This window comes from Ornithorhynchus anatinus, chromosome 5, assembly GCF_004115215.2.
Source record: "Ornithorhynchus anatinus isolate Pmale09 chromosome 5, mOrnAna1.pri.v4, whole genome shotgun sequence".
Taxonomy (NCBI): Eukaryota; Metazoa; Chordata; class Mammalia; order Monotremata; family Ornithorhynchidae; genus Ornithorhynchus; species Ornithorhynchus anatinus.
Genome location: NC_041732.1, coordinates 53,704,752 through 53,730,041, shown reverse-complemented (window position 1 = coordinate 53,730,041; position 25,290 = coordinate 53,704,752).

Here is a 25,290-nt window from a genome sequence, read left to right as displayed (position 1 = left end):
AGGGAGTTCCAGGCCAGAGGCAGGATGTAGGCACGAGGTCAGCAGTAAAATAAAAGATATCAACTTATAGTGAGTAGGTTGGCATTAGAGGAGCGAAATGTGTGGGCTGGGTTGTAAAGAAAATCAGGGAAGTAAAGTAGGAGGGGCAAGGTGATTGTGATTTAAAGCCTGTGGTACGGAGTTTCTGCTTTATGTGGAGGAAAATGGGCAACTATTGGAGGTTTTTGAGGAGTGAGGAAACATGGACTGAATGGTTTTGTAGATAAATGATCTGGGTAAGAGAGTGAAGTAGGGACTGAAGAGGGGAAAAGCAGGAGGAAGGAAGGTCAACAAGGAGGCCGATGTAGTCATCGAGGCAGGATAGGATAAGTGCCTAGATTAACATGGTAGCAGTTTGGATGGAAAAGACAGGGCAGACTTTTGTGATGTTGCACTCTCCCAAGCACTTAGTGAGGAGCTCTACACAAGTAAATGCTCAGTAAATTCCACTGACTGATTGAGTTTGGAGAGGAATGGTGGGAGGGAGTTGGGGCAATAACTGGAGGGAACCATAAGGTAAAAGGAGGGGTTTGTTTTTTTTAGAATAGGGGAGACATAAGCATGTTTGAAAGCAGTGGGGAAGAAACCATGGGAGAGTGAACAGCTGAAGACGGTGGACATGAAAGGAAGAAGGGAGGGGGCTACTATTTTGGTTAGATGTGAAGGGATTGGGTTGGAGGTACAGATGGAGGGGGTGAATTTTAAGTGGAGGCAGGAGATCTTCTCGATATACCACTGGGAAAGATGGGAGAGTTGAAGAAGGGCAGCAGGCGGGAGGGGACCAGAGAGAAGCAGGGGAGATTTTAGGGTGATCACTCCTATTGTTTCAATTTTCTCAATAAAGTACACGGCTAGGTCATTAAAGGTAAAAGATAGGAGAAGTAGGGAGAAAGGGGTTTGAGGAGGCAATTAAATATCTGAAACCACTTGGCATGGGTGTCAATAGGATGGAGAAATGATATTGCCAGAGTTAAAGCATGCAAGGATGACTAGAGTTGGACAAAGTTGCCTAAAGCAATTGCAATAATCATAATTCTAGTTTTTGTTAAGTGCTTATTATGCGCCAGGCGCTATACTAAGCACTGGGGAAGACGCAAGTAGATCAGGTTGGACACAGTCCCTGTCGCACATGGGGCTCATGGTTTTAATCCCCATTTTACAGATGAGGGAACTGAGGCTCCGAGAAGTGAAGTGACCTGCCCTAGGTCCCACGGCAGACACGTGGCCGAATAGGGATTAGAACCCGTGACCTTCTTACTTCCAGGCCCACGATCTCTCCACTAGGCCATGCTCCCTTTGAGGGGATCTGTCCCAACCCAGAGCCAATTCTTTTTCTTCAGCATTGTGTAGATTCCTCACCAGAAAGCTGTGGGGCCCCTTAAATAAGAATGATGACATTTGTTAAGCGTTTACTACGTGCATAGCACTGTTCTAAGTGCTGGGGGGATACAAGGTGATCAGTTGTCCCACGTGGGGCTCACAGTCTTGATCCCCATTTTACAGACGAGGTAACTGAGGCTCAGAGAAGTTAAGTGACTTGCCCAAAGTCACACAGCTGCCAAATGGTGGAGCGGGATTAGAACCCATGACCTTTGACTCCCAAGCCCGTGCTCTTTCCACTGAGACACGCTGCTTCTAAAAGGGGTCCCGACCCCTACTCGACCCCCTAGGGTAGTTCTGGCATACCCCATGAAGCCATATTCTGTAGAGAGCTAGCCTGTGAGCTCGTTGAAGGCAGGGAATATGTCTACCAATTCTGTTATACTGTAATAATAATAATAATGTTGGTATTGGTTAAGTGCTTACTATGTGCAGAGCACTGTTCTAAGCGCTGGGGAATCAGGTTGTCTCACGTGGGGCTCAAAGTCTCAATCCCCATTTTACAGATGAGGTAACTGAGGCACAGAGAAGTGAAGTGACTCGCCCACAGTCACACAGCTGACAAGCGGCAGAGCCGGAAGTCGAACCCATGACCTCTGACTCCGAGGCCCGGGCTCTTTCCACTGAGCCACGCTGCCTTCTCTCAAGCTGCTCAGTATAGTGCTCTGAGTTCACAGTAAGCACTTTATAAATACCACTGATGTCCACACTAGTACCTTGCCTTCAACCACCAACCACCTTCCCTGGACAATCAAACTGATTCACCCTTTTTGTTGAAGTCAAATCGCTCACCCCCTTACCACTTACCCACAGCCCCGAATCACCTCCATCATCTGCTTCCTTCGCTCCTCTGTACAAGCCGCGGAGCCAGCGGAAAATATTCATTTGTCGGTCTTTCCGGCACCAAAGAATAGGGCCAGCTACCTATGGATTTACATCCTTTAAATACACGAGAAGCGGCGTGGCTCAGTGGAAAGAGCACGGGCTTTGGAGCCAGAGGTCATGGGTTCGAATCCCGGCTCCGCCACTTGTCAGCTGTGTGACCGTGGGCAAGTCACTTCACTTCTCTGGGCCTCAGTTACCTCATCTGTAAAATGGGGATTAAGACTGTGAGCCCCACGTGGGACGACCCGATTCCCCTGTGTCTACCCCAGCGCTTAGAACGGTGCTCTGCACATAGTAAGCGCTTAACAAATACTAACAAATACCAATATCCTTTATTCACCCTTCCGTCAACCCCTCAGCCTTTATGTACCTATCTGGAATTTATTTGCTTATATTAACATCTGTCTCCCTCTCTAGACTGTAAGCTCACTGTGGGCAGAGAACGTGTCTACCAGCTCTGTTAGACTGTACTCTCCCAAGCACCCAATCATTCAATAGTATTTATTGAGCGCTTACTAGGTGCAGAGCACTGTACTAAGCACTTGGAATGTACAGATCGGTAACAGATACTTATTACAGTGCTCTGCACACAGTAAGCTCTCAATAAATATGATCGAACGATTGACTGATAGCTGCCTCGTCTGTTCAAAATGAAGGAAAAGCTAATACGTTCATCCCCTCGGTCCCAATGTCATGGGAACGATAGCCTCTCTTGCCTTCTTGGATCTGGACTTCTCACTCCTCCCCATTCCTTTCTTCTTTCTTTTTTTTCTAATGGCATTGGTTAAGTGCTCACAATGTTCCAGGCACTGTACTGAGCGCAGATTATCAGGATACAGTGTCTGTTTTAGGGCTCGTAATCTTAAGCCCCCATTTTACAGACGGGGTAACTGAGGCACATGGAAGTCAAATGATTTGCCCAGGGTCACCAAACAGACAGGTGGAGGGGCGCGGACTAGAACCCAGGGCCCCCTTGCTCATTCCACTGAGCCACGCTGTTTCTGATTTTGTTCTAATTTTAAGTTCACAGCGTGATGTATTAGCATTGACTGCACAGATTCATACCAGTGAATTTGTACCTCTGCCTGTTCCCAGGATCTCTGGCCTTTCATAACTGATACAAAGGAACTCTCCTGAGCCTCAGAGTATTTTAAAACAAAAATATATACATCCGATCTTTCCTTGGCTGCCATTAGGCCTTCACTGAAATAGATCTACATTGAAGCGTATGCACACCACTCAATCCGTGGCATTTATACCGCTGTTTATACCGTGGAGAGGAATCTACTAAGCACTTGGGAAGGTAACTTTGAACCTGAAGGCACTTCACAACTTGGGCCCATGAAAGTTTCTGAGTCAGTCAATCAATCCGTGGTATTTATTGAGTGCTTAGTATGTGTAGAGCCCTGTACTAAGCCCTTGGGAGAGTTCAATAAAATAGAATTGGTAGACAAATTCCCAGCAGTTAGCAGAGTGCCTAGCTCATAATAAGTGCTTAACAAATACCTTAAAAAAATGCATCACTCCCCCTTCCTTCTTCCTCTCCCATTTGGGAGTGTGTTATCAAAAATGTGGCATTTTAAAATCATCTCGTTCAAAACACAGATTTGCCACTGGGGCAATGGAGACATTTCAGAGTCTTTTCACCAAAAATGTACTTACGTTTAGGCATTTCTTACACCTAACAACAATGTCCCCTCTCAGGATTGCACCCTGGAGAGTTTCCAGTACTTTACCAATCTTGACTATGGGAGGGAGAGTCAGGCAGAGCCTACACATTCCATTCCCAGCTGGCCAGTGGCTAGCGAGTAAAAGGCAATCTGTCAAAACTCACAAAAGTCAAAACTCACCTGTCCTGGGCAGCAGCTGCGTGGGAGAGAGTCGTGAGCGGAGACTCAAGTTGACCCCGCAGAAGGAGGCAATGGAAAACCACTTCCATATTTTTTTTACCAAGAAGACTCTACGGATACACAACAGAACCACTGCAGAGAGAGCTGGGATGTTCTGGGACAGATGCGTCCCTGACGTCGCTAAGGGCCGGAGACGACTCGACAGCATAAAACAACCATTTGGATACTAGTAACAGTTGTAATGCTATTTATCGAGCACCCATTGGATGCAATTCGCTGTACTAAGCACTGTTCTAACCACGACTGAATGAAGGAATGAATACTAAGTTAAACTGTAAACTCTTTCCGGCTAGAGTCTGCGTCTACCTACTCCAATGTTGTCTCCTAAGTGCTTACAGTGCTCTGCCTGCAGTAAGCACTCAATAAATAGCCCTGGTTGCACGAATGATACTAAGGACTTGAGAACGCGAAAAAGATCCATTCTCTGCCTACAAAGGGTTGATGCTCTACCAGAGATCACCATAAATCTAATTGCATAAAAGCAATCAGAATGAAGTACACAAAGACTACAACTGAACATACTTGTATATACAAATTTTATCGATGTGTATAAACAACTATATAAGTGGCAGGGTGGTTGTAAAGTTGATGCATTTGAGGGTGTTGGGAATTAATCAGGAATTAATGAGGAATTAATCAGGGAATTCCTTGGAGGATGTGAGAATTTAGGTAGGATAGCTTTGAGCAGGGGGAGAGCACTGGTCTGTCAGATGGCTGAGTGGATGGAAGGGGAGAGTTAATAATAATAATAATAATGATAATGTTGGTATCTGTTAAGCGCTTACTATGCGCAGAACACTGTTCTAAGCGTTGGGGGAGATACAGGGTCATCAGGTTGTCCCACGTGAGGCTCACAGTTAAGCCCCATTTTACAGATGAGGGAACTGAGGCCCAGAGAAGCGAAGCGACTCGCCCACAGTCACACAGCTGACAAGTGGCAGAGCCGGGTGTCGAACTCATGACCTCTGACTCCGAAGCCCGGGCTCTTGCAGTTGGAAGGTCAGCTTGGGAAGAGTGAAGAGAGTAAGATGGGGAGTAGCAAGTGAAGACTGTTGATCGGGAAGACAGGAGAAAACTTGCCAGTTGTCAGGAGTCTTTGACGGAGAAGGAAGTGGGAAGCTAGTGGGTTGTTGAGAAACGGAGAGCTGTGTAACAAACAACACTTCAAGAAGATCCCTTCAGCAGTGCGTAGTAAGAGAGAAGCAACATTGCCTAGAATAAAGAGCACGGAAATGGGAATCAGAGGACCTGGCTCCAGTAGATACCGACTGTGTGACCTTGGGCAAGTCATTTGACTTCTCTTTGCCTCAGTTCCCTCGTCCGCCAAGTAGGGATTCAATACCCGTCCTTCCTCCTACTGCGACTGCGAGCCCGAAGTGGGACGTGGCCCAGTGGAAAGAGCCCGGGCTTGGGAGCCAGAGGTCATGGGTTCGAATCCCGACTCTGCCACCTCTCAGCTGTGTGACTGTGGGCAAGTCACTTCTCTGTGCCTCAGTTCCCACATCTGGAAAATGGGGATGAAGACTGTGAGCCTCCTGTGGGACAACCTGATGACCCTGTATCTACCCAGCGCTTAGAACAGCGCTCTGCGCATCGGAAGCGCTTAACAAATACCGCCATTATTATTATTATTATCTTCCATTTACCCGAGCAATTAGTACAGTACTTGGCACATAGAAAGTGCTTAAAATATAGCACAATTATCACCATCATCATCGAGATCGGAAGGGAGAGAGGGTGGAGGCAGGGAGGTCAGTGAGGAGGCTAGTCTGAAGTATCAGATGGGACGAAGACTTCCTAGAAGACATTTCTGAGCTATAGTGGTCTCTTGATGACAATTATTGCAGAAATCAAGGCTCCACCTAGAACTGAAACCTATCACTCTTAGCTGTCTCTGAGAAAGTGATAAGCAGTGCGACCTAGCTTTTTTTTTAAAAAAGTGATAATTGTTAAGTGCTTACTATGTACCACTGCAGAGAAGCAGCGTGGCTCGGTGGAAAGAGCACAGGCTTGGGAGTCAGAGGCCATGAGTTCGAATCCCAGCTCTGCCACTTGTCAGCTGTGTGACTTTGGGCAAGTCACCTCACTTCTCTGTGCCTCAGTTACCTCACCTGGAAAATGGGGATGAAGACTGTGAGCCCCACGTGGGACAACCTGATTCCCCTGTGTCTACCACAGTGCTCTGCACATAGTAAGCGCTTAACAAATACCAACATTATCATTATTATTATTACCAGGCACAGTATTAAGCACTGGGACAGATACAAGCTAAACAGGTTAGACACAGTCAATGTACCTGATGGGGTTCACAGTCTTAATCCCCATTTTACAGGTAAGGTAACTGAGGCACAGAGATGTGAAGTGACTTGTCCAAGGTCACAAAGCAGCCAAGTGGAGGAGCCTGGATTAGAACCCAGGTTCTTCTGACTCCCAGCCCCATGTTATCTCTACTAGGCCATGCCGCTTTTATTTTAGCTTTAAAGGGTATTTGTATTTTTCTCAGCTGCAAGATTGGGAGCTCCTCGTGGGCGGCGACTGTCTTCAATGTACCCGTTCGACGTACGGTCCCAAGCACCCAGCGATGATGATGATGAAGCTGGTGACGACGATGACAGCTTCCTGTCAAGTCCAACAGTCGAGCCTCGGTCCAATGTCTGCATGAAGGAATTGGTTATAGTGACGGCTGTTTAAGCGGTTGCCCTCTCACTCTCTCATCCCAGCCTGTCATATTCCTCCTGGGGCATATCGTACAACCCTGACTCTACCACCTGTCTGCTGGGTGACCTTGGGCAAGTCACTTAACTTCCTGGGCCTCTGTTTTCTCCTCCGTAAAATGGAGACTCAATACCTGCCTCCCTTCTACTTAGCCTGGGATCCCCCTGTGGGACGGGACTGTTCCCGATCTGCTTATCTTTCATCTCCCATAGTGCTCAGTACAGTGTTTGGCACAGAGTAAGCACTTAACAAATACCATCATTAGGTCAACGATAAGCTGGGTGGGTATGAGTGCAGCATAATGCAAAAAGTGGGGTTTTTTTTTTTTATTGGCAGAATCTATTTATGTGAAGCAGCGTGGCTTAGTGGCAAGAGCACGGACTTGGGAGTCGGAGGATGTGGGTTCTAATCCCCGCTCTGCCACTTGTCTGCTGTGTGGCCTTCGGCAAGCCACTTCACTTCTCTGTGCCTCAGTTCCCTCATCTGTAAAATGGGGATTAAGATTGTGAGCCCACGTGGGACGACCTGATTACCTTGCATCTACCCCAGCGCTTAGAACAGAGCTTGGCATGTAGTAAGTGCTTAACAAATGCCATTATTATTATCATTATTATTATTATTACAGGGAAAGGAATCCTAGAAAACACCCATGCTGTCCATAGTGACATAACCCAGCGTGTGGTTGCCATGGTAGCCTTTACACTCTTTACCACTCCTGTTCAATTTTTTTTCAGGAATTTTTCTGGACCTGTCCCTCTGAAGAACGCCCTCGTTGGAAACCATCTCTGCTGATGGCCCAGCCCCGGTTGACATCTCCCCTCCCCGAAGAATTTGGGTCTAAAATGCAGGTGTCCTGACTTCCAGAGCTGTGCTCTTACTACTGGACGAGTAACAGAGCTCAAACACCCAATACAGGGCTCCAAGAAGCAGCTTGGCTCAGCGGGAAGAACACGGGCTTGGGAGTCAGAGGTCGTGGGTTCTAATCCCACTTCCTCCCCTTGTCAGCTGGGTGACCTTGAGCAAGTCACTTAACTTCTATGTGCCTCAGTTACCTCATCTGCAAAATGGGGATTAAAAGTGTGAGCCCCACGTGGGACAACCTGATTACGCTGTAAGTACCCCAGCACTGAGAACAGTGCTTGGCACATAGTAAGTGCTTAACAAATACCATAATTATTATTATTCATTCATTCAATAGTATTTATTGAGCGCTTACTATGTGCAGAGCACTGTACTAAGCACTTGGAATGTACAATCGTGGCTCAGTGGAAAGAGCATGGCCTTTGGAGTCAGAGATCATGAGTTCGAATCCCGGCTCTGCCACTTGTCAGCTGTGTGACTGTGGGCAAGTCACTTCACTTCTCTGGGCCTCAGTTACCTCATCTGTAAAATGGGGATTAAGACTGTGAGCCCCACGTGGGACATCCTGATTCCCCTGTGTCTACCCCAGCGCTTAGAACAGTGCTCTGCACATAGTAAGCGCTTAACAAATACCAACACCATTACAATTCGGCAACAGATAGAGACAATCCCTGCCCACTGACGGACGTACAGTCTAATCGGGGGAGACAGACAAAAACAATAGCAATAAATAGAATCAAGGGGATGTACATCTCATTAACAAAATAAATAGGGTAATATGCTCATCTTGGGCAGGGTGTGTCTCCGTTTATCGTTATATTGTACTCTCCCAATCGCTTAGTACCGGGCTCTGCACATAGTAAGCGCTCAGTAAATGCAATTGAATGAATGAAGACCTTTTCTCAACCAATGCTGATAATACATTAAAAAAGAAGTGGTGAGCCATGAACAGTGACAATTATCTATATGAGATGTGCAGATAAATGCACATTACCCCGTGTGAACAGCACAAACACACACACTCTCCCACACACGCACACCACAGACCCCCACACGGCTGGCTTTCCTAATTCCCTCATCAGCCCACTTCCTAAAGAAAGGAGATGGGAAACCATGGAGCCGCCTAACAATACCGGGTTGCATCACACGAGAAACCTGTCTTAGGGGACTTGTGCACGTCAGCGGGCTGGACTCAGTCCCCAGTGAGTTCATGGAACAGAAAGGGGCGTGAATCATGGCATGTCCAATGGAGCTGTTAAAAGGCAGCCCTGTTACTCGACAGAACTCTGGATGTCCCAAACCGAAGGACGCAGGCCACGGCAGGTGAGTTGCTGTAGGGCATAAGGGAGACGGGAGGGAGGCAGATGAAAGGCTCCCGAGGATCTCGCAGAACACTCCGTGTTAGTCAGAGAGCCAAGGTTAGACTAAACAAACTGAGAGGGGGGCGATTCCGGGAGGGAGTTTCAGGCCGGACTCCCCCTCAGGCCGCACGATGAGTGAGGAACGATTACAGTTGGGAGAGAGGTTAATGATAATAATGAGGGGGATGATGACTAGTCGACGGCAGAACCAGAGAGAGAGAGGAGGCTGTAAAAAATAATTGGTGGCTTTTTCATTTTAAAAAATGGAAAACAGAAGGGTGAAACGACTCTAGCTCTAGCTGATTAGAAGGAGCGGAACTCGATTTCGATTTCTGCTACTTTTACGAGCAAGTGCGCCTTTCAGGAGAAAGGGGCTGTGGGGTAGCCATAAGGGGACATTTCCCAGAGGGGAATAAGACTGGCTTTCGTCAGCTCACTGAATCCGTTATTGAGAGATCGTTTGAACACTGACTACAGAGTCAGATTTTAAGGCGGAGAGAGTTAGCACAGAGTTCTGCATACAGTAAGTGCTCAATAAATACAACAGAAAGAATGAATGAGAGTTGTGGGCATTTCAGAGTTAGGGAACCATCCAACTCCAGGTTCCCTGTCTTCTGTGGCCTCCGAATTTCTCTGAAGGGATCCTTTCACATATAAGAACGAGGAGTCATCCTGTTTCTTGAGAATAAGGACAGTTACACTCCTCCACTTCCAGGCCTTATTGAGGGCACGTCTCCTCCAAGATTCCTTCCCTGAATAAGCGCCCCTTTCTGCTTTCCACTCCCTCTATGTCACCCTGACTTGCTTCCTTTATTCATCCTCCCTCCCAGGCCCACGGCAGTTATGTAGATATCTGTAATTTATTTATTTATACTGATGTCTGACTCCCCTGACCCCGGCGGACTGTAAGCTCACTGTGGGCACGGAATGTGTCTGTATATCCTTATATCATACTCTCCCAAGTACTTAGTACGGTGCTCTGCACACAGTAACCGTTCGAAAAATACAATCGAATGAATGAATCAGTGAATGAGAGAACGAAAAGACAGGGCTCGGCATACAATAGGCGTTCCATAAGTGCTGATGCTGGCTTCCCCTAAAAATTCTAAGATCCTTGAAGCTCAGGGCAGGATCAAAAGATCTCCTTGGTTTCATTTCCAGATTTCCTGAAGGCACACAGAGCCTCTCCCACTCTGTGGCTCCACACTGGGGCTTTAATACAACGCTCCAGCTCCCAGGGACTCAGGTGCCGAGTGTGGGAAGAAGGAGCTGAGAAATAGACTCTTTCTTGGCCCGGGGAAGGGGGAAATTTGGTACCTTTTCTTATTCCAGTTAAGCCCTGTGATTCAGTTCTCGACTCTCCGTGGGCAAAACATAATTACTGTGAAAAAACTAGCGTCAGCCTCGAGACCTGGAAGGCTGACTGTGTAATGGTGCCAGGGAGGAGGTGGGCAGAAACTTGCCAAAGCAGGAGGCCGGACAGGGTGCGTGCCCAAGGCCAGCACCTCCACAGGCAGTGAGACGAACGTAATTACGGCTGCACCGGCCCGAAACCTGGAAAATGGAAAAGAACATACCTACACCCCTTAATCATCACCGACCGAACTGTTTCCCCAGGGGAACCGGGCAAATACGCTGCGGGCAACCGATGGCCTCGTGTTTACGGTTTTCAGGCAACATGGACCAGTGGTTGCGAGCCCGGGTTTGGGAGTCAGATGATGTGCGTTCAAATCCCGTCTCTGCCACCTGTCTGCTGTGTGACCTTGGGCAAGTCACTTCACTTCTCTGTGCCTCAGTTACCTCATCTGTAAAGTGGGGATGAAGACTGAGAGCCCCATGGGGGACAAGGACTGGGTCCACCTACCTAATTATCTTGTATTATTCCAGCGCTTAAAACAGTGCTTGGCACATAGTAAGCACTTAACTATAATAGTAATGATAATTATTATTATTAAGAAGCCTCCAAAATGCAGGTAAGAAGCATCACATAATGGGCAGGAGATTCTACATGCCTACTATATTCATTCACTTTATGGGGACAATTGGGAAGAAGACAGAAACCCTTTTTAAGCCTACTTTTAACCAAATCTCTCATCGGGCTTCTCATGTAAGGAAGACTTCTCTCTGGACCCACTCGTTAACCGAGGACTAAGTCAACCCAGCTATGTAGCTTGCCAAAGTGATCCATCTTTTCTCCGTTTTTTTAACAAGTCATTCTATATTCATAAATATTCTAAAATCATTTTAAATTTTAATTAAATGCTATATTCAAACCCGTGAAGCAACCTCGGAGCCAGAGGTATAGGATGAAGCAATACTGTAAATCTAATGACGCCTGCTTTTAGATGTGCAGTTCAGGACACATTAGTTTACCTCTAGAGTAATTTGCCTGGCTCTCCTAAGATAAAACATTTGTTCCTGCCATCCTCATTACATGATGCACCATCCTTATTTCTGAGGCCTATAATTAAGATTAATTGACCGTGGGCACTCTGAGTTTCTTTAAATTATATGTAAAAATGAATTATGGAAACCCCACCATTAAGGAGGATGATAACCTATTCCCGATCACAACATTTCAAGGGTAATTATTTGGTTCGAGTTTAACTGGGCCCTGTCCCTCAACAGAAACCATCCCTCGCTAAAGTGGGTCATGTGCCTTTAAGGGGTAAATGTTTTCAGTTTCCCAGGCTCTCAGAGTGAGGATAACCCACTGAGTCATCATGACTGTAAGATCCTGGAGACTAAATTGCACAGATACAAAACATAACAAAACACAATAGCAGCGGGAAGAGGAAAACCGGATTTTAAAAAAACACGATAATTTACGTAAGTGTCCGACCGAAAACTATAAAGTGGAAGAGAAAGAAGAATCGGCCTAGCGGTTCCTGCCTCGTCAGCAGTCCTGACAGACGCCCTGTTCCCTTCGGCACCCGCTCTTTCACAATCTGACTACTTTGAAGATTCCTGCATCGGAGGCTGCCCGGGCGGGCTTTTCGGTTCCACGTTTACCAAGACTTCTTCCTTTGCGTTTCTGGAGACGTGACATCGTGAGAAAAGCCGGCCTTTGCCACAACTAGAGGCTAGGATTGTTCTCCTGAGGGAGGGAAGGGCCTGGGCCTGACTGAATTCGGTGGATTCCTCTCCACCCTATCTCATCTGGAACCGTAAGGCCTGGAGACATGAGCCGGAGACCCGTGAGCCCGAGACCCTCTGACCACCCTCTCCTGCCCTCGTTCTTGGCCTGTCTCACTGCCGCTGAAGAAAATGGGCAGCTTCCCTTCAGTCGTTGGAGCGGGAAGGAGTGTGGACTAGGGTTCCCTACCCAACAGCGGGAAACCCGTTTGGGAACCTCAGCCTTTCCCAGATTCTCATTTTCAAGTCGCTGGGAGGAAAATATTTCTCTCCATTACCAAAGTGTTTTGTGAATGAGGCAGTTAAACTCGATCTAACGATTAATCAGTGGACTTTACTGAATCCTTACTGTCAAGTACTACACCAGGTGCTTGGGAGAGAACCATACAGTAGAGTTGGTAGACAGTTCCCTGCCCGGAAAGAGATCACTTGATCTGCCTCTTTCACCACGAGAATTGTAGATAAATGGAGCCCTTGACATTGCACACACCTTTACATCTGCGATCAGTAAATATTTCAGCTGATTCTCAGTGTGGGCAACTCGGCGAAAGCTGAAACCTCGATTAAACCTCGGCAAAAGTTGAAACCTTTCAGAGATTCATTAGTGCTGCCTGAGCCTAATGTAAATCTTCATCCTGAGAGAAGCAAGGAGAAAGTGGAAGATCGGTGAGGCTCAGCTTTACAGACTTAGGGTCTGTGGGTTTTTTAATCTCTTCTATTGACACACTAAGCGACTCTGGACAAATTGCTGAATCCTGCTCACCTCAGTATCCTTTTCTATAAAATGACAGTACTGTCCTACCTATAAATGCCTATAAAATGGCATGACAGTACTGTCCTACTTCTCTGGCCTGGGGAGGAATAGCTTAACATAAAGGGAATCAACACATTTGATCAAGGTAATATGCTAAACAGATGTTTACATGGTAAGAATGGAAAGAAACCAACTACAAGAGGAAAGAATTGAAAGACCGTGGCTGGATCAGGAGAGTGAAAGAGTCCGCCCACTGCAATCTTCTTGGAGGACTGCACTAAGCCCTGGTAACTGAGGCACAGAGAAATAAAGCAACTTGCCCAAGGTCACACAGCAGATGAGTGGCAGATCTGGGATTTTTTGAATACGGTATTTGTTAAGTGCTTACGATGTGCCAAGCTCTGTATTAAGCATTGGGGGAGATATAAGCTAATCAGGTTGGATGTAGTTCATATCCCACATGGGTCTCACAGTCTTAATGCTCATTTTGCGGATGAGGTAACGGAAGCACAGAGAAGCTAAATGATCTGCCCGAGGTCACACAGCGGACAAGTGGTGGAGTTGGATTTGCATTCAGGTTCTTCTGAGTCCCAGTCCCGTGCCCTTTCCACGCTGCTTCTGCTCTTGTTCTGCCCTTCTCTTCCCTCTCCCCACCTCACATACATATTCTCCAAGAGAGACACTGGACATCTAAATGAGCCTTGTCACTTAGGAAACGCATGACCAGGGCCGCCCCAAATGCCCCGCCCCGCCTCCCTAGCGTAACAGATGACAGCAAGGCAGGTCTACAAACAAGCTGTGGATTGGCCAAAACATTTGAGCTGCATCCTGGGTGACTGAAGAAGAATCTGTACTTGAATCTGCCCCCTTTAGGCACTTCATTCAATCATATTTCATTCAATCCTATTTATTAAGCGCTTACTGTGTGCAGAGCACTGTATTAAGCGCTTGGGAGAATACAATAGAACAACAGACACATTCCCTGCCCACAGTGAGTTTACAGTCTAGAGGGGAAGACAGACATTAATAGAAATGAATTACAGATGCATACATAAGTGCTGTAAGGGGCACTTGATATTCACCCCTCCCTCAGCCCTCCAGCATTTAAGTACATATCTGTAGGTTGGTTTTTTTTTTTACACCAGTCTCCCTCTCTAGACTGTGAGCTCCTCCTGGACAGGGAATGTGTTTACCAACTCTCTTGTACTACACTCTCCCAAAAGCTTGGTACAGGCCTCTGCTCACAGTAAGACCTCAATAAATAGCACTGATCAACTGACTGATCTGTTCAGTAAAACATACTGAAAACACTTAGCCCAGTAATTTCTAACTCTCTCGCAGAAGTAGTTTGTCCTAGTGAATAGAGCATGGGTCTGGGAGTCAGAAGGGCCTAAATTCTAATTCTGGCTCTGCCACTTGTCTGTTGTGACCTTGGGCAAGTCACTTCACTTCTCTGTGCCTCAAGTACCTCATCTGTAAAATGGAGATTAAGACCATGAGTCCCAAACGGGACATGGACTGTATCTGACCTGAGGAGCTTGTATCGATGCCAGCACTTAGTACAGTGCCTGACATATAGTAAGACCTTAATAAATAACATTTAAAAAAGAAGAAACATTGAAATGTGTATTAAAAAGACCCCCCAATTCATCTACCAACACCGGGTCCGACTTGCTTGATCGCGAGACCAGATGTGCCACGGGGTGAAGAGAAAGTGGAGGCGGTGTTCACGTTGTGAAGGAAGAGACACCCAAATCCTGCCTCGTCTCTTAGGAGAAGCAGTGTTGCCTAGGGGAAAGACCACAGGCCTGGTAGTCAGAGGACCTGGGTTCTAATCCTGCTCTGTTAATTGCTTGCTGTTCTTTTTTTGGGGGGGGGTATTTGTTAAGGGCTCACTACGTGCCAGACACAGTCCTAAGTGCTGGGGATACAAAATGGTCAGGTTGAACACAGTCCCTGACCCGCATGGGGCTCATAGCCTTAATCCCCATTTTACCCTTGAGGTAACTGAGGCGCAGAGAAGTTGAGTGACTTGCCTAAGGTCACACAGCTGACAAGTGGCAGAGTCGGTGTTAGAACCCAGACCCCTCTTACTTCCAGAGCCATGCTCTTCTCCTGTTCTTCCTACTACTTAGACTGCCAGCCTCACGCGGGGCAGGAACTGTGTTCAACCTAATTGACTTGCATTGACCCCAGTGCCTAGAACAATGTTTGACATATAGTAAGTGCTTAACAGATACAAGTTTACTCACTGTGTCCCAATATCATCTTGCTAACCGCCTACCCCTTTCCCACATCCTCCCCCTAGCCTCCCCCTCCCCCTCCATTATAATGTTGGTATTTGTTAAGCGCTTACTATGTGCAGAGCACTGTTCTAAGCGCTGGGGTAAACACAGGGGAATCAGGTTGTCCCACGTGGGGCTCACAGTCTTAATCCCCATTTTACAGATGAGGGAACTGAGGCCCAGAGAAGTGAAGTGACTCGCCCACAGTCACACAGCTGCCAAGTGGCAGAGCTGGGATTCGAACTCATGAGCCCTGACTCCAAAGCCCGTGCTCTTTCCCCAAACCACACTGCTTCTCTTATATGCCAGACCACCATGTTTTCCACTGTCAAAGCGTTACTAAGGTCACATCTCCTCTAAGAGGCCTTTCCTGATTAAGCTCTCTTTTCCCTGACTCACTCTCCCTTCCGTATCATCTATGCACTTGGATCTGTGACCTTTGGACGTTTGATATTTGAACCATCACCAACTGCACAGCACTTATGTACACATCTCTAAATTATACATTATAAATTACTTGTTTATCCATATAATGTCTGGTTCCCCCGCTAGACTGTAAGTTTTTTTATGGGCAGGGAGCAGAGTGGATAGAGCTCGGGGCCTGGGAGTCGGAAGGACCTGGGTTCTCCACCACTTGTCTGCTGTGTGACCTTGGGCAAGTCACTAAACTTCTCTATGCCTCAGTTACCTCCTGGGCAAAATAGGGATTAAGACTGTGAGCCCCAATGAGACAGGGACTGAATCCAACCTGATTACTTTGTATAATAATAATAATGTTGGTATTTGTTAAGCACTTACTATGTGCAGAGCACTGTTCTAAGCGCTGGGGTAGATACAGGCTAATCAAGTTGTCCCTCTTGAGGCTCACGGTCTTCATCCCCATTTTACAGATGAGGTAACTGAGGCCCAGAGAAGTGAAGTGACTTGCCCACAGTCACACAGCTGCCAAGTGGCAGAGCTTGGATTCGCACCCATGACCTCCGACTCCCAAGCCCATGTTCCTTCCGCTGAGCCACGCTGCTTCTCTATTCCAGCTCTTAGAATAGTGACCAGAGTACAAAAAGCGCTTAACAAATACCCCAAAAAAGGGCTTAGTACTGTGCTCTGCCCATAGTAAGCACTCAATAAATACGATTGATTTTTTGATTAAAAAAAGGTGTGGAGGTGGCAGTCAAAGGTTGGCAGGCCAGAACAGACCCAGGTGCAGCTGCTCTCTTCCTGGATAGGAGGGCTCCTGGCTATTTTCATGGCTGAATGAAAAGGAAACAAAGTAGTGGGGAAGAGACGGGGAGAAAAAGGATTGAAACCTGAGACGCATCTTGTAGATCTGAGGTGACAAAAAGGGGACCGTTTGAGGGTACACCCGCCATCACAAAATGGGTGTGGTAATAAGGCGCATGGCACCGTCAAAGATCCAGAAGTTCAGAACAGAGACAAAGCCGTCAAAAAAGACTAAATCTTGAGATCAAAGGTCAGGAGACTGGGGTTCTGACAGCCAGGGCTGCTTGTTGCCCTGATCTCACTGTAAATGGAGGAAGGGAGAGCTATTGTGAGGGCTCTAATTAATGTCTATAAAGCACCCTGGGAGTCTCAGTAGGGAAACGAATAGAAATGCGTCAAGAAAGCTTTAATTTTCATTCGTTCATTCGATCGTATTTATTGAGCCTTTACTGTGTGTGCAGAGCACTGTACTAAGCACTTGGGAGAGTACAGTATAATAATAGACACATTCTCTGCCCACAATGTTGTGACAGTGGATTGGAATTCTTTTCAGCAGGCCATGCTTTAGTCTGAGATTGCTGATCTTTCGACAGTTACTGAGATTTCAGCTTCTTGTCTCAACAAAATATGGAATTGGAGAAATGTGGAAAAATTTTATTTTATACGTACATACATATACGTATATAATATGTATAAATCAATCAATGGTATTTTTTGAGTGCTTAAGTGCAGAGCGCTATACTAAGCACTTAGGAGAGTACAATGCAACACAATTAGGGGACACTTTCCTATCTATCTACCTATGTATATTTATATAGACACACACAAACACACACATATAGGGTGGGATGGAGATAAGGCTCCAAGAGCATTTGACTGTACATCACAAGGTCCCTGGTTCAAATCCAGGTGCCCCTTGGCAGATTACTCTTTTTCCAAACTAAGCCCCCCTTTCCTCAGCTCCCCACCCCTCCGTGTCACCCCGACTTGCTTCCTTTGCTCTACCCCCCTCTCCCCACCCCACAGCACTTGTGTATATATGTACATATCTATCATTCTATTTATTTTGATGCCTGTTTACTTGTTTTGATGTCTCTCTCCCCCATTCTAGACTATAAGTCCAGTGTGGGTAGGAACTGTCTCTCTTGTACTGGACAATTTACCATCCTGTCTCCGTTCTATCTCCTTCCAATATTGTACTGGGCATCCTGTCTCCATTTAATCTCCTTCCTGTGGTAGATCAATCAATTAAGTTTGGGTAGCAATGTGTCAATTACATTACCTTATTCAGACCACTCCTAAGAACTGGTTCTAATTGGAGGCTGGGGAACGGGCAACACAAGGGAACTGGGTAGGATTTTGGGTGCACGCTGGAAGAGTTGCGGTCGAGTGGAACGCGGAAATGCTTGCAAATAAAGGTACGAGGTTCGGGACGGCTCGCTCGTACCACCCTGGGGTGAACGGGTGGGCAGCCACTTTCCGCCCTTTCCTGCTCTCTCAGCTCGCTTTCTTGAGTCTATTCATTCATTCATTGTATTTACTGAGCGCTTACTATGTGCAGAGCACTGTACTAAGCGCTTGGAATGTACAAATCGGTAACAGATAGAGACAGTCCCTGCCCTTCGACGGGCTCACGGTCTAATCGGGGGAGAGGGACAGACAAGAACGATGGCAATAAATAGAATCGAGGGGAAGAACATCTCATTAAAACAATAGCAAATAAATAGAACAAGGTGATGTACATCTCATTAACAAAATAAATAGAGTAATGAAGATATATACAGTTGAGCGGACGAGTACAGTGCTGAGGGGATGGGACGGGAGACGGGGAGGAGCAGAGGGAACGGGGGGAGAAGAGGGTATATTCATTTCTACACCAAGGTCACGAAACCCTCTCATGCGATTGCAAGATTAGAGTCGTTTTTCTAATAAAATTCCATAACACTCTTCATTGCTGAATTGTACTTTCCAAGAGATTAGTACAGTGCTCTGCACACAGTAAGTGCTCAATAAATATGAATGGTTGAATGAATATACATATATATATATATATATACATACATACACCCCTCTCAGGATCGCACCTGGAGAGTTTCCAGTACACTTCCAGTCTCGACTAGGGGAGGGAGAGTCAAGCAGAGGCCTACCCAGTCCATTCCTAGCTTGGGCAATGGCTAGCGAGTGGAACGCAATCTTCTACGAGTCAAACTCACCTGTGCTGGGCAGCAGCAGCAGGATGGGAGAGAGTCGAGGCTGAGAATCAAGTTGACTGTGCTGAAGGAGGCAATGGTAAACCGCTTTTGGATTTTGACCAAGAAAACTGTCGATACGCTACCAGAACAATTACAGATGGAGGTAGGCATCCTGGGAGAGGGGTGTCCATGGAGTCGCTATGGGCCGGAGACGACTTGACAGGGTAAGAAAAGATAAAACGCTATTTATAGCTATATGTAGATATATCTATCTCAAAGGAACTGATTGATTGTTTTCTTATTTCACAAGAAGCCTAACTAGGATCACTGACTTCAACTGAACTGGATATGTCGTGTTAAATCCCCCGGGCCTCAACAGGAAAAACAGCATTTGGGAAGTACATGACGTGGAAAAGGCTTAGTAAACATGTTTGTTTTGTCAATTAGTTTGGCTTGAAGCCTAGTAGTGTTCTTGTAACAGATTTATACTGACAAACCAGAAGTCCCTAGAGACTTGTAGACAAATAAAGATTGTGGAACCAATGGTGCCTTTACATTCTTTCCCAATTTTAACCGGCCTGATGCAAGTAAAGCCTTAGCTTTGATCTTAGTAACAATGGATGTTGACAGACGTCTTCAAGTTAACAGGCAACAAATCCAGTAGAGAAAAGATAAAATGAACACAATAGACCAGGGCTCCTGCTTCTAATCATAAAACATTAACCTTTACCCCAGAATTCTTTGCTAAAAAAAACCAAACAAACACAACCACAGATTGTACTGTCATGGAAAGGAGGTGGGGAGACTAAACATAGGGCCAAATTATTTTGAAAACTAGACTATTAGAGTCCTAAATTATCTAATTGGACGGTGGGTGATAGAGAAATGCATTTCAGAAGCCCTGAAATCTAAGGATAAGGAATCAATCAAAGCTATTTACCGATCTCTTAACTATGTGCAGAGCACTGTACTAAACACTTGGGAGAGTAGAAGACAACAGAGGAGGCATATTCCTTGCCCATAACAAGCTTACAGTCTAGACAGACATTATTATAAATAAGTGATTTCCAATATATAATTTAAAGAAATCTTAGAAAGAAAATTTCAACAACTGGAAAGAAATTCTACTAAAAAGAACATCTTGGCCGTCTAATTGCACTCATCAAAGGTAGCTAGAATCATGTTGATAAAACTATTCAGAATATTAGAAGCTGTAACAAACTGGTGATTAAGTTATCACCCCCTGCACCCCGGACCTTTTTTATGGAATTTGTTAAGAGCATACTATGTGCTAGGGACTGAACTAAGCGCTGGGGTGGATACAAGGTAATCAGCTTGGATATAGTCCCTGTCCCACATGGGCCTCACAGTTTTAATCCCCATTTTACAGATGAGGTAACTGAGGCCCAGAGAAATGACTTGTGCAAAGTCACACAGAACACAAACAGGAGGAGCCAGGATTGGAATCCAGGTCCCCGATTCCCAGGCCGATGCTCTTACCTAGTGGCCAAAACTGCTTCACCTTTGTCCCGCTTACTTTGTCCCGATCGTCTTGGAGCATCGGAGTGCCCTTACGGACTTGGCATCAAAATGGCAATGCCACTGACCTTGCCTCCACAGCAAAGCCTGACGAAAGATGGGCAGGAAGTAGCTAGGCTGCCCAGCCCCTTTGAGCAAGAAAGGGAATGCGGGCAACGAAGACGGCTGCCCCGTCCATCACCAGTCCACTGTGCATATTCCTTGCCACCTGCCCAGAGCAAGCAGCAATGGTGCCAATAAAGATTGATAATAATTGCGGTATTTTTTAAGTGCTTACTATGTGCCACTCACTGTTGCAAGCACTGAGGTGGATACAAGCAAATTGGGTTGGGCACAGTGCCGGTCCCATATGGGGCTCCCAGTCTCCATCCCCACTTTACAGGTGAAATAACTGAGGCACAGAGAAGTGATTTGCCCAAGATCACACAGCAAATAGGGGAGCCAAGATTAGAACCCGTACCTTTCTGACTCCCAGGCCCATGCTCTATCCACTGCTGCTTCTCGGTAGGTCGGCTGCTTGGAAGGAGACCGCTAACTCCCCTTAAGCGTAGGAAGTAAGAGCGCCCTGAATACTGGGCCCCAAGTCCACGGGCTCTGAGAGCTGCCATGAGAGGAGGCTAAGCACTGGGCAGGAAGGTGCCAGGAAAATGACATTGCTACACCGAGTGTCGGGCGCCGTGAACACTTCTCATATTCCCTCATCCACCATGTCCAGGAGCAGCTGGATTAAGCAGCAGCCGAAGAGGAAGAGAACCACATGGTGTAAGTTCAGTTCTATAGCTCTCCCTCTGTTCTGTTCTCCCCCCACCCCATTAGCAAGGCAGGGCAAATGTCATGCTTACCAAATCCCGCTGCTTCCAACTGGATGCAGGAATGAGGGCTGGGCAGGAGTGGAGGCTGGGCAGGAGTAGAGGCTGGCAGGAGTAGAGGCTGGGCAGGGGAGGAAGCTAGGGAGCTCCCGGATGGCTGCTTTTAGGTGCCGAGGACAAGCAGGGCACCATGGGTTGCGGTGATGGTCAGGAGCAAGTGCAGAACGTTGCTTTCGGCCCGCATTCTCCCATCCCAGATCCACGGCTTTTCAGAGCCAGAGGAAAAAACTCCCCCCACCCAGGTCGGGGATGGGATTCCCTTGTAGAGCAGGGTGACTCCGGACCCCCTGGGATCCGGGGCCAGGACCTTCTAGGGGTCAGCACCCCCCACTTCCCGCAGCCAAACATCTGGTTACCAAATCCTCCCCCTTAGCCCTGACTCTTCTCTTCCCCTCTTCTCTCCCCCTACCTTCTTATCCCCTCAGCTTTCCACAAATGGCACTGTGCACAGTGTGACAGCATCATGCCACATGTCGGGTGGTGGGCCGGTAAACCGCCTGCCACGGTGTTGTCTTCTCACTGCAATGTGCGCAGTGTGATGCCACTTGTCACAAGGTGGGCTACACTCATCACCGACTCTAAGGTGTCACTTTTGGGGGGCTCTTCTGCCCAAAAAGGTTGAGTAGTCAGTTAGAATCCATCAGTGGTATTTACCTATGAGGAGCAGCATGGCGTTAGTGAATAGAGTATGGGCCTGGGGATCAGAAGGTCATGCGTTCTAATCCTGACTCTACCACTTGTCTGCTGTGTGACCTTGGGCAAGTGACCTCTTCTTCTCATCTGTAAAATGAGGATTGAGACTGTGAGTTCCTTGTGGCACAGGGGCTCTGTCCAAGCCAATTTGCTTGCATATACCCTAGTGCTTAGTATAATAATAATAATGTTGGTATTTGTTAAGCGCTTACTATGTGCAGAGCACCGTTCTAAGCACTGGGGTAGACACAGGGTAATCAGGTTGTCCCACGAGGGGCTCACAGTCTTAATCCCCATTTTACAGATGAGGTAACTGAGGCACAGAGAAGTTAAGTGACTTGCCCAAAGTCACACAGCTGACAAGTGGCCGAGCGGGGATTCGAACTCATGACCTCCGACTCCAAAGCCCCTGCTCTTTCCACTGAGCCACGCTGCTTCTCAAATGTCACTAATGCACCTCAGATGGGACTCGAACCCACAATCCCTGGCTTAGGAGGCCATTGCCTTATCCATTAGGCCACTGGTGTCTGGCACATAGTAAGTGCTTAACAAATGCCCCAGTTATTACTATTATTATAGAGCACGGGCCTGGGAATCAGAAGGTCACGGGTTCTAATACCGCCTCCACCACTTGTCTTCTGCGTGACCTTGGGCAAGTCACTTTACTTCTCTGGGCCACAATTACCTCAATTTTAAAATGGGATTAAGTCAGTAAACCCCATATGACAGATGGACTGTAACCAACCTTGGATTTAGCACAGTGCCTGGCATATAATCAATCAAATCAGTGGTATTTATTAGTACTTACTATGTGCAGATCACTGTACTAAGTGCTTGGGAGAGTATAATGCAACAGAATTAGTGGACACGTTCCCTGACCGTAATGAGATTACAGTCTAGTAAATACTTAACCAAATGCCATCAAAAAAAGTTGCTATGACTCTTGGGTTTGGCTAGAAGCATAAAATTGTCTTTCCAGAACATCTCGGACCCACCTCTCATAATGCAATGCAAAAGTCATTTTTTTTTTAAATGGTAGATACAAGCTAATCAGGTCGAACACAGTCTTTACCGCAACATAAGGCCCATGGTCTTAATCCCTACTTTACAGATAAGATAACTAAGGCACAGAGAAGTAAAGTGACTTGCCCAAGGTCACCCAGCAGACAAGTGGTGGAGCCAGGATTACCACCCAGGTCCTTCTGACTCCCAAACCTGTGCTCTCCCCACTAGGCAACACTGTTAATCTTAATCATTTGGTTCCAGGGCTCCAGTTCAACCTCAGCATTTGCTTTGGAACTGCCTGTTTAAAAGCATTTGGATAACAACTCAGTAGTTGTTTTGGAAAAGTTTGAAATGTGTAATGCTTCCCTGTCATGCAACATGTAATGAATGATTCTGTTAGGGTTATGCCGCACAGCTCTCTGCTGGTGGAATCTGAATGACCCCTGTTAGAAATGTCTCCGTCGGCTTCAGTAAAATGTCCAAATTCACGGCGACATTTGCTTGCGATTAGATTCAAATTTCTTCTGGGATAATCACCTAGGAAGGTTGCAGCGATGGGCTGGGAGTCGGGTCTCCTGGCTCCGATATGTGTGCCGTTGCCTCTCCCGGCCATTTGACGAATGTATTCCAGATGGTTCCACACCCAGCTTGGTTAAGTGGAACAAGTGGGCAAGTGATCAAGGTGCCTTCAAATCCAGATTCCAACCCCCGGCTTGCGACCGTACGATGGGCCCCAGTTTCAGGATTTGAGAGCAAGGATGGCAATCGCTAATTCATGTAGCTGCTGTGAGCATAGATGCCTAGTACATGACCAGTGTCTTGAACTCTCTGGAATGCCTGGCGGATGTGATTCTTTCAGAAATGCTGGTGGTTTTTATTCAGAAGGATTGGGAATGCGAAGAATTTCGCATTTATAGAGAGCTTATCTGTGCGCAGAACGTACATATAGATGTTCGTTGATGACCCTTCCGCTGCCCGCTTTCTATCATTCCTCAACCACACTGACCTTCTCGTCCACCCCAGCCTGCCCACTCACCAACTTGGATACACGGTTGATCTCATCATCTCTAGTCATGGTACAATTTCTATCCTTAACAGCTCTAAAATCCCTCTATCTGACCACAACCTCCTCACCTCCCTTCTCTCCCACACGCCTCCTCCCCGAAAATCTTTGCTGGCTCCCCCACAGACACCTCCAACCTTTTGACCCCGTCCAATTTTCTCAAGTCATCATGCCCCGTTTAATCTCCATACCCAAACTACCTCCCCTTGATGACCAAATTGACCCTCTCCACACCACCCTCTCTACTGAACTCAACTCACTTGCTCCCCTATTCCTTCGTCGATCTCGTACAGCCAACCCACAGCCCTGGATCAACTCCATGGTCCACCTCCTTCACTCTTGAGTACGAGCTGCAGAGCGCTCCTGGCGGAGACCTAGGTATCTGGTCAACTTTGTCCACTTCAAGTTTATCTTTAAGGGCTTTAACTTTGCCCTCTCCTCTGCCCGGAAAAATTATTTCTACATCTTTATTGACACCCGTGCCCACTGTCTTTGCCAATTGTTCCAGATAGTCAACTCCCTCCTCAAACCCCCTGTCCCCCTGACTCACCCATATTTTGCCCCTAATGGCCTGGCCACCTACTTTACTTAGAAAATTGAAACTATCGGGCATGATCTCCCTGAAATATTCTTTGCTTCTCTCCATTTTTCCTGCCTTCTCTCAAAATCCACCCCCTTCATCTCTGCAATTGACTCCGTCCCTTCACACCTCATCAAAGCACCTGCCCCCTCCTTTCTTCCCTCCCTCACCACCTTCTTGAACTGTTCACTCTCCAGTGGCTTCTTCCCCACTGCTTTTAAACATGTGAGAAGCAGTGTGGCAAAGTGGATGGGGAATGGGCCTGGGAGTCAGAAAGACTAATCCCAGCTCTGCCTTATGTCTGCTGTGTGACCTTGGGCAACTCATTTAGCTTTTCCGTGTCTCAGTTACCTCAGCTGTAAGATGGGAATAAAAGTGTAAGACCCATGTGGGACAGGGACTGTGTCTGACCTGATTAACTGGTATCTACCCCAGTACTTAGCACATAGTAAGCACTTTACAAATACCATAATTATTAATTCCTATGCCCATGTCTCCCCCATCCTAAAAAAACCCACCCTTGATCCCACAGCTCCCTCCAGTTATCTCCCCATCTCCCTCCTACCATTCCTCTTCAAACTCCTTGAGTGAGTTGTCAGCACTCACTGTTTAAAGTTCCTCTCCTTCAATTTTCTCTTTGACCCCTTCCATTCTGGCTTCCAACCCCTTCTCTCTACAGAAACTGCCCTCTTGAAGGTCTTAAATGATCTCCTTCTTGCCAAACCCAGTGAGTGGCCTCTACTCCATCCTAAACCTCCTCGACCTCTCAGCTGCTTTTAACACTGTCCACCTCCCCCTTCTCC